The sequence below is a fragment of the Triticum aestivum genome, chromosome 6B (genome assembly GCF_018294505.1).
Source record: "Triticum aestivum cultivar Chinese Spring chromosome 6B, IWGSC CS RefSeq v2.1, whole genome shotgun sequence".
In the NCBI taxonomy this organism is placed as follows: Eukaryota; Viridiplantae; Streptophyta; class Magnoliopsida; order Poales; family Poaceae; genus Triticum; species Triticum aestivum.
In genome coordinates this window covers 660,938,606-660,949,889 of record NC_057810.1, presented here as the reverse complement: position 1 = coordinate 660,949,889, position 11,284 = coordinate 660,938,606, and positions in this window count along the sequence as shown.

Sequence of the window (11,284 nt, the reverse complement as noted above, 5' to 3'; positions counted from 1 at the left end):
CATTGACTTAAGCCTCCCCAAAGCTTGAGCGATGCTTTCTCCTTCGCGATGCCAGAAATTATATATGTAATTACGATCACGATGAATAAGATGCATAGGATAGAACTTCTGGTGAAATTCCAACTTCAGTCGTTTATAATTCCAAGATCATGTATCATCACATAGCCTATACCCAGGGCCGGCCCTGAGGGGGGGCAGGGGGGGCGGCCGCCCCGGGCCCCCCAACATCCGGGGCCCCCCCTCGGCAGGTACGTACATACACGTAGGCTCTCGGCCACGGCCCATGGAGGCGGGCAGTCTCCAGGGAAGAGTTGGCTGCTAGGCTTCGCACGCCGGACCCAGGTAATCGAACGGCTCGTACGTACACACGCATCGCGATCTTCCTTCAGATTGCGAGACCTAGCGACGAACCCTATTCCCCAGCCCCCAGGCTCCGATCGTGAGTTTTCACACCGACGAACTCTGCTCGCCGGTGAGGCCTTGGCTACGGTCTCCATCCTCTAGGCGCGGGACGCACTTGCACTCATGCATATCGCCGAGCATAGGGCCTCCGGCCAGACGCGAACCCACATCACCTCATTGCCGAAAACACGCCGATCTGACCGAGGTATATAAATATCATATTACTATCCCCTGTTGTATATTGCCAATTGAATAATTTTGCATCTCCCTACATGGTGCATAGCTTGCCCTCTTCAACCTTTGACCTGTTTTAAAATTCTCAGCAGTCAGCACCGTGTGTTATCATGTTGTCCAGAAAGCATGCCCATAAGAACGAAAATAATAAAGAAAACAGTGTGTGATTGACTTGACAGAATCACATAGAAGAGTGTTTTTTTAAGTACTATTGGTGCATTGGTGAAACCCAATAAATAGTTGGTGTTAGTTCCGTCAGGAAGAAGACTAACTAATAGAAATTCTGAATTTGAAGGGAAGAACATCATTCAGATCAGAACAATGTAAGTGGCTCTAAGTTTTTTTGAGTGCTAAGGCCAGACTTTATTAATCAATATCCACAACTAGTGGGATACAATCTGGGTCATGCGGTTGGCGAAACCAAACATGACGACCCAGAGTTAAGGAAAGCGAAAATCTAGCTAAACTATGCGCGCGACTTTCAAAATTAAAGATACAATTAAATGAGACTGCTCTGTTATGATCTCGGTGATAATTACTCCATCTCTACCTTGACTTCATTGGTTAATCTGTCCCACCACTGGTTTTGAGTCAGAGGCTATCAGGTTGTGGACCTTGACTTCCTTATGTCTATGTAGTCCCTCCATGCGAAAATACTGTTACTATGTTTATATTGAGGGGCCCCAAGATTTAGTTCCGCCCCGGGCCCCCAAACTCTCAGGACCGGCCCTGCCTATACCATGTCAATGCGTCTCCCTTCAAAGATAAAGGAAAGACCTTCCTCTTAATAACATCATCGGGCATACTTGCAAGCTTAAACAATCCACAAACTTCATCCACATAGATAAGGTGTAAATCGGGATGCAATGTTCCATCTCCTGCAAAGGGATTAGCTAGCAGATTCTCTATAATACCCGAAGGAATTTCAAAGTGAACATTGTCAGTAGGTTCAGTAGGTTGAGGAGCAACTCTTTGCTCTAATGGTTGGGGCGAAGATGCCCTGAACAAGCCCCTCAAAGGATTAGTTTCCATAGTAACAAGTGACAGAAAATTTCAGCACACTATATAAATGTTTCCTTACCAAGTTCCACTCACCAAAGGCGCTTCACTCCCCGGCAACGGCGCCAGAAAAGAGTCTTGATGATCCACAAGTATAGGGGATCTATCATAGTCCTTTCGATAAGTAAGAGTGTCGAACCCAACGAGGAGCAGAAGGAAATGACAAGCGGTTTTCAGTAAGGTATTCTATGCAAGCACTGAAATTGTAGGTAACCGATAGTTTTGTGATAAGATAATTTGTAACGGGTAACAAGAAATGAAAGTAAATAAGGTGCAGCAAGGTGGCCCAATCCTTTTGTAGCAAAGGACAAGCCTGGACAATTTCTTATAATGAGAAAAGCGCTCCCGGGGACACATGGGAATTATCGTCAAGCTAGTTTCATCACGCTCATATGGTTCGCGTTCGGTACTTTGATAATTTGATATGTGGGTGGACCGGTGCTTGGGTACTGCCCTTTCTTGGACAAGCATCCCACTTATGATTAACCCCTATTGCAAGCATCCGCAACTACAAAAGAAGTATTAAGGTAAACTTAACCATAGCATGAAACTAGTGGATCCAAATCAGCCCCTTACGAAGTAACACATAAACTAGGGTTTAAGCTTCTGTCACTCTAGCAACCCATCATCTACTTATTACTTCCCAATGCCTTCCTCTAGGCCCAAATAATGGTGAAGGGTCATGTAGTCGATGTTCACATAACACCACTAGAGGAGAGACAACATACATCTCATCAAAATATCGAATGAATACCAAATTCACATGACTGCTAATAGCAAGACTTCACCCATGTCCTCAGGAACAAACGTAACTACTCACAAAGCATATTCATGTTCATAATCAGAGGAGTATTAATATGCATTAAGGATCTGAACATATGATCTTCCACCAAGTAAACCAATTAGCATCAACTACAAGGAGTAGTCAACACTACTAGCAACCCACAAGTATGAATTTATGGTTTTGGATACAAGATTGGATACAAGAGATGAACTAGGGTTTGAGAGATGGTGCTGGTGAAGATGTGATGGAGATTGACCCCCTCCCGATGAGAGGATCGTTGGTGATGACGATGGTGATGATTTCCCCCTCCCGGAGGGAAGTTTCCCCGGCAGAAGAGCTCCGCCGGAACACTAGATTGGTTCCGCCAAGATTCCGCCTCGTGGCGACGGAGTTTCGTCCCGTAAGCTTGCTTATGATTTTTTTCAGGGTAGAAGACTTCATATACCAGAAGATGGGCACCGAAGGGCCACCAGGGGGCCCACGAGGCAGGGGGCGCGCCCAGTAGGGGTGGGCGCGCCCCCCACCCTTGTGGCTAGGGTGTGGGCCCCCTCATGTACTTCTTCTGCTCAATAATTATTAGCACATGCTCCAGTGCCCCAAAGTTTGTTGAAAACTCACATGTGTGTCTTTGGGTGAATTTATAGGTCCCATGCAAGAAATGGGAATGAAATTCAAACATCTGGGCGTCGTGGCTCGACTGGAAAGATTGAGAAACTTGGTTTTTTAATTGATGTAAATCCAAAACACGCCTGAAAATCATGAAACTTGGAATGGTGTCATGACATGGCACCAACATGCTGCGGTAAATTTTTTGGCCGAATTGGGACAACCTTTGGTATAAGCTTCTTGAAAACTGGGGCTTCTCTCAAGAATGACTTTCATGGAGTTTCAGGACTTTTGGAGCTGTGTAGAATAGGTCTCCAATATTTGCTCCTTTTCCAGCCAGAATCCCAGCTGCTGGCATTCTCCCCCTTCATGATAAACCTTGTAAAATAAGAGAGAACAGTCATAATTATTATGACATAACATGTAATAACAACCCATAATGCAATAAATATTGATGTAAAAGTATGATGCAAAATGGACCTATCAACCCCTAAAAGAAAACAAATACAATCCAGACATTGGATAAACTTCCATCCTTTTCATCCTTCACATGCCGATGGGGCGCCAATGTTGTCACCGCTGGAGTTTCACATTGTCGCTGGAAAAAAGAGTAGCATCCACACAGGTAAGTGTTGGTGACGTTGATTTTGAAGGTTCCATTGCCTAAAGAAAAAGACTACACTTGGTCGACTATACGTAGACCACCTGACTCAGCGTAAAATCAGATTGGTGTCATTTGCTACCGAAGTGGCATTGACAGGACGAAGTCATAACCAACCCCTGTTTTTAGGGGAAGAAAGGCAAACATGTCCACATGATCTCTTGGATAGAACCGATGTCACACACATCACTGAAATCAGAGAAGGCGCATGAGACTTTATTGAACATTGCCGCCTCTGCTATTGAATGGGTCAAAATCACGGACAACAAGACCTAATTGTCCACCCAATCTTGTTGTTTGATCGCACCGCCGGGGCCAAAGAAGAAACCAAACAATGCCGAAAGGGCCGAAGCAACGGACAAGTGGAGACCTACCTAATGCCCTAAGGCGAGAAAAACTACGGCTCCCAACGGTGATCGGGGTGACGGTGTCCTGGACTAGGGGGTGCCAACCTAGTTGGCCCACAGTCCATGGGCCAGGCTTATGAACTACCGTTCATGCAAGGAAGGACTCCGAAAGCCCCGCACTTTGGCGTGATCAAGGTGGACTCTACCAAAGACTTGACATATACTCTAAGGAGTGCGTTGGCCATTGGCATGAGTATCCCTAGATTGGTAACCGACCATGTGTAACCCTAATTACCTCTAGTGTCTATATAAACTAATGGGTTTAGTCCGTAGAGGCCACGGTGACAATTATGACGATCTAGCCTTAGGGTTAGAACACAACTTACGATCTCGAGATAGATCAAACTTGTACTCGATACATCATCATCAATACAATCAAAGCAGAACATTGGGTGTTACCTCTTTGAGAGGGCCGAACCTGGGTAAATATTATCCCTTTGTCTCCTGTTACCCACAGATTCGAGATCCACGGCTCGGGACCCCCTACCCGAGGTCTACTGATTCTAGCACCAACACGGGGCCTCCCTATATGTCCCCGCTGTTGGAAATATGCCCTAGAGGCAATAATATTTATTATCATATTTCCCGTTCATGATAAATGTTTACCATGTCCCTAGTAAGCCTCTACTAGACTAACTCGTTGATCAAAGATGGTTAAGGTTTACTAAACATAGACATATGAGTTGTCATTTAACGGGATCACATCATTAGGAAAATGATGTGATGGACTAGATACAACCGTAAGCTTAGCATTAGATTGTTTAAGTTATTTGCTATAGCTTTCTTCACGTCAAGTATCTATTCCTTCGACCATGAGATCATGCAACTCTCGGATACCGGAGGAATACCTTGTGTGCTATCAAATGTCACTTCGTAACTGGGTGATTATAAAGATGCTCTATAGATATCTACGAAGGTATCTATTGGGTTGGCATGGATCAAGACTGTGATTTGTCACTCCGTATGACGGAGACTTATCTCTGGGCCCTCTCGGTAATACAACCTCTTAAAGAGCTTGCAAGCAATATGACTAATGAGTTAGTCAAGGGATCTTGTATTTTAAACAAGAGACTTGCTGGTAACGAGATTGAACTAGGTATGGAGATACCGACGATTGAATCTCGAGCAAGTAACATATCGCCGGACAAAGGGAATTGCATACAGGATTAACCGAATCCTTGATATCATGGTTCAACCGATAAAAGATCTTCGTGGAATATGTAGGAATCAATATGGCATCCATGTCACGCTATTGGTTATTAACCGGAGAAGTGTCTCGGTCATGACTACATGATTCCTGAACCCGCAGAGTCGCACGCTTAACGTTCATTGATGCTAGAGTAGTATTGGGATATTTGATGATTGGTAACCGAATGTTGTTCGGAGTCCCGGATGAGATCCGGACGTCAAGAGGAGTCTCGGAATGGTCGAGAGGTAAAGATTTATATATGGGAAGTCATATTTTGGGTTTCGAAAAAAGGTGCAGTTTTTTCAATATTGTACCATGAAGCTTCTAGAAGGTTCCAGAGGATTCCGAAGGGGTGCGGAAGTCCAAAAGTGAGTCCACCATGACCCAAGGGTTGGCATGGGCTGAGGGGAGACGCCCTGCCCTTATTGGGCTAGGCTTACCAAGTCCTCAAAAGCCCATGTGGCTGGGGAAGAAAAAATAAAGGGGAGATCCTAGTAGGATTAGGATTGGACTTGGAGTCCAAGTCCTCTCTCCCCTTAGCTACGCCCTAGGGCTTGTAGGGGTTGTTCCCCATGCCCCTCCACCTATATATAGAGGGGAGGGGGCGTCCCAAGAGGACACATCAAGCCCTTGGTGCCCCTCTCTCTCTCTCACGTTACTTCGTAGTTCATCCGTCCTCGTTCTAGTAGTGCTTGGCGAAGCCCTGCTGAACTAGCTCCACCACCACCATCACCACCATGCCATCGTGCTGGTTGTGATCCCATCTACTTCTCTACCTTGTCTTGCTGGATCAAGGAGGAGGAGATGTCATCGAGCCGCACATGTGCTAAACTCGAAGATGTCATCCATTCGGCACTAGATCGGTTGGATCGTGATCGGATCGTGAAGAGTACAACTACATCAACCGCGTTATATGTGCTCCGCTTTTGGTCTACGAGGGCACGTAGACACACTCTTCCCTCTCGTTACTATGCTTCTTCTAGATAGATCATGGGTGTTCGTAGATTTTTTTTATTTATGTTCATGCCTCGTTTTCCATCACTCGCTGATGGAGCCAACAACAGAGGAGGAGGAGATCGACGATCTACGACAGAGGAGGGTGACGGCAGAGGAGGAATGCTACATCGCATTTTGGGGCTGGGGCTCCGCACCGAACTTACTTTAATGGCACACTGTAGTTTTTCGATAGCAATGTTCTAAAATGCCTCAACAAAAAGAGCAATGCCGTCCTAACTAAAGAGAGATATCTCTAAGGATATCGACGGCACTGAATGTGCGCCAGAGTGAGATGAGGCCAGACCGTGTTTTCGCTGGCCGATAATATATTTTTAGGGCACCTTTCTTTCAGTGGAAACAATGGCTTTATATCGGCCCTTTTTGGAGAGATCAAGCTGGATCGATGCGCCTAGCTAGCTTGCTCGAAAAACGCATGACGAGAACATATTCTGCATGCCCATATATATATGCATGGCCAGTTTGAACACTCGCGTCACCTATACCTTTCTTTGTACTAGCATGAATCAAAGAAAAACCATTCTCTTTTACAAAAAAAAAAAAAACACTCTCGTTCATTCTCTTTGCATTATTGGGAATTTCAGGTGCCATCTCTCTACCCTACCTGATAAATAAATCCTGGTGTATAATATGTGGAGCATATATATTCCTGCCCCGTCGAATATGTGGAGCATATGCACGCACAAGTTGCCGATCTCAAGCTAGCCACCCAGCCGACCGAACTTAACTGCGGCTGCTTTTCCGATCGGTCGCTGCCATGGATGTGCTAGCTAGCAGCTGGAGTGGCTGGCCAGTCGATCCAGAAGCCCGGCATCGGTCTCCGGTTGAATTTTCGCGACGTGGACGCCTAAAACGACGTCCGGTCGGTCTCGCCAGCTCGGTGGTCGCTGCCTCTCCCGATCCATCTCCAGTGAGTTGTAGCAACAGTGAACGGAATGACACGATGGGTTCACGAATTCAATGCGACCGGAGAAACTGCTGGACCGCCTGGCACGCCCGACACTCTCTCCACAGGGCGGCAATGCAAGTGTGCGGGTGCACGGCCGTGTGTGCGTGCGTGTGTGTGACTAGATGCAGGTGATACTGGGTTAGTGGATTACCCGGCGAAATGGCGGGGTTGACAAGTTGACGGAAAAAATGGTGCGTGACTCGTTTCGTGCGTGGACACGCCCTGCCATGCAGGGAACGAACGGGCGGACGGAGATCGTCGCTCTGGTACGACCAAGGTGCGTGGCGACGGAGATGGCGTACGGACGGAAACGAACACGCCCGTGGCCCCGGCGCGGCGTGTCGGCCGTAGAGACCTCTCCGTCCGCGCAAGAGCAACCACGTCCACAGCGGCACGCAGGCCCCCCTGCTGCCCCCACCTGACGCCGGACGACGAGAGGAATCTGCCGACCTCACCGTGTACCCGTGTGTCGGCCGCGGCGATGGCCCCGGCCCCGGTCGATCATTGCCTCGGCTCCCCGGTGTTTGTTCGGACCATAGCTCGATCGAAAGCAGCGCAGTCGGCGAGTAGCAAGATTGCGGTTCACGTCCATGAAAAAAACAGGAAAAAGAGGGGAAAAAAAAGAATGCGGTTCACGCTAGGAGTTCCTTTCTTCTAGTCTTGGAATCTCGACGTCACTAGCTTTTATTGTCCCTAACTTTTATTCCCTCCGTTCCTAAATATTTGTCTTTCTAGAAATTTCAACAAGTGACTACATATGGAGCAAAATGAGTGAATTTACACTCTAAATATGTCTATATACATCCCTATGTGATAACCATTTGAAATCTCTAAAAAGACAAATATTTAGGAACGGGGGGAGTATCATGTTAGGTGCTTTGCTCTTCGGCGAACTTTCATAACATATCTAATCGTTTCCATCAAAAAAAGAATGGCACCTTTGGGCGCGTGAAGAACTGGGCCTAAGCTGTAGCAAGAAGAACCTGCTCGATTAGCTCCTCTCCAGACGTTTTTGCCGAGGCTGGAAAAAATCTCGCGAGCTATGCGCGGTCTTTTTTGGAGAAGCGTACAAGTGCATTTCTTGGCACGCTCAGACAGACAAATCTGTAAAGGATGTGGCTAGGTTCAGTCGATTGAGCCTTAACCAAGTCTCAGTCAAGTGATATACTTCCTTCATTCTAAATTGTTCGTCGTGGTTTTAGTTAAAAAAAAACTGAAAATATTTTTTTTTACCTTCTCTGTAATTCGTGTGATGTTTGCATCTTCTTTGGGTGCTTTCTTTTTTCTAGGCGGAGGTACATGATTTGCATCATTCATTTTTTTTCAAGAAAACTTTCAATCCATTCATCAACTGTTAAGGCAGTACAAAGAACACCAGAAGTAAATACATCTAGGTCCGTAGACCACCTAGCGACAACTACAATCACTAGAGCAAGCCAAAGATGTGACGCCGTCATCGATCCTCCCTCGTCGGACTCGGGTAAACATTGTTATAGTAGACAGATGGGAAAGTCGTCGTACTAAGGCCTTCTAGGACCAGCGCATCATAACAACAACCACCCCCGATGAAGAGAAGCATAAATCAGAATGATCCAACCTACAAACACACATATGTAGACGAACGAAGACCGGATCCAGACAGATCCATCGAAGACAAATGCCGACCGGGTCCCATAAGATCCGCCGAAAACACACCTCTACACGCCCTTCGATGATGTTAGAAGCATCGCCGGAGGACGGAGGCTAGGCGGGGAGGACCTTATTCCATCTTCAAGAAACCGCCGCCGCCTCGTCTTCTTGAACATGGCGCAAACCCTAACAAAATTCAGAAAAACACCTAAAAACAGAGCCTTCTCGTCGACAAGTGCAGGGATCCAACGCGCCGCCATGATCCAAGGATCATAGGAGATGAGCGACCGGTGCCGGCAGTTGCAACAGGCAGAGAAACTCTAGATGAGAGTTCTCACGAGGGGAGCGAAGGGGTCTAGTCTAGGGAGAAAATTTACCGATACTAAAAGTCGTCGAAAGATTGTGAAGAGGAAGTATGCCACTTTCAGGTGCTGCATTTTTTGGAGTTTGGAGTATAAATTACCATGAGAGGACTTTAGGATTTAAATTGATCAAAGAATAGGTGATCCCGCCGAACAATAAATTCCCCAACAACTGATTTTTTTGGTATCGAAGATGCTTGAGTTCACCAGTAGCGTGCATTTTTTTGTTGGGAGCACCTAGAACTCAGCTAGCTGAGATTTATCTATAGTCTCATTCACATGACATCATCATATATTTTGGCTGGACTTTTTTCCTTTCCCCACGATTTGCACATGCCGTGTTGTTTTTTGGGGCTTGGCCTTTTTATGTCTCCTGTCGCTCATGCTAAAGCAAACATACGAATCCATAAGAGAAGCACATACGTCTTAGTGGGTTCACCTGCACAACATATTTTTAGTTGCCATAACACAGTTGTGGAAAGTGTTTCATTTGTTGTTTTGACCCAGTTTAGCAGTAATCACCAGCATGATGCCTCTGGCGCACAAGATCTATCCCAGACTTGTCCCATACATTATTTATTTATTTTTTGTTAAAAATCCGTCGTTTTTTAATTTTAAATTGATGGAGCTTGCAGTTGCGACCCGACTTCAAACTTGCACTTGCGCCCCTCTTTTAGTACTTGCAGTTGCGACCCACTAGCAATTTTGCAGTTGTAACCCGACTTTTGAAAATTGGCGGTTGCGACCCAACTTCAAAACTTGTACTTGCACCTCTCTTTTAATACTTGTCGTTGCGGCCCCACTTGAATACTCGCAGTCGCGACCCGACTTTGGAAACTTGCAGTTGTGACCCGACTTTGGAACTTGCAATTTCGACCAGACTTTGGAAACTTGCATTTGCAATCCGACTTTGGAAACTTGCAGTTGCGACCCGACTTTGGAAACTTGCAGTTGCGACCCGACTTTGGAAACTTGCAGTTGCGACCCGACATTGAATATTTGCAGTTGCGACCTGACTTTGGAAACTTGCAGTTGCGACCCGACTTTGGAAACTTGCAGTTGCGACCCGACTTTGAAAACTTGCAGTTGCGAACCGACTTTGGAAACTTGCAATTTCGATCCGACTTTGAAAACTTGCAGTTGCGACCCGACTTTGAATATTTACAGCTGCAACCCGGCTTTGAATACTTGCAGTTGCGACCCGGCTTTGGAAACTTGCAGTTGCGACCCGACATTGAATATTTGCAGTTGCGACCCGACTTTGGAAACTTGCAGTTGCAAACCGACTTTGGAAACTTGCAGTTGCGACCCGACTTTGGAACTTGCAGTTTCGATCCGACTTTGAAAACTTGCAGTTGCGATCCGACTTTGGAAACTTGCAGTTGCCACCCGACTTTGGAAACTTGCAGTTGCGACCCGACTTTGGAAACTTGTAGTTGCGGCTCGACTTTGAATACTTGCAGTTGCAACCTGACTTTGAAAACTTGCAGTTGTGACCCGACTTTGGAAACTTGTAGTTGCGGCTCGACTTTGAATACTTGCAGTTGCAACCTAACTTTGAAAACTTGCAGTTGTGACCCGACTTTTGAATACTTGCAGTTACAACCCTGACTTGAAAGCCTGCAGTCGCAGCCACATTGAGAAAACGGTTGTTCGTGATCAAATTTTGGAAACCTCGCGGTTGCGACTCCGTCTAAAACTTAACAGTTGCAACCCGACTTAATAGATTATAATTACGACCCAATTTAAGAAACATGTAGTTGTGACCAGACTTAAAAATTTTGGTCGCACAAATGTTTTGATGGAAAAACTCATGGAGGAAGCATTTGTACCGAAAAGGAGGAATGTGCTTTGATACCATTAGAATAAAAAATGACATAAATAAATAAGTGGAATAAAAATAGAAAATGATTTTAAAAAGAAGAAAAAGCGAAATAGAAAATACAGAAAATGGAAAAATGGAAGAGAAAAATAAAAAAATAGTGAAA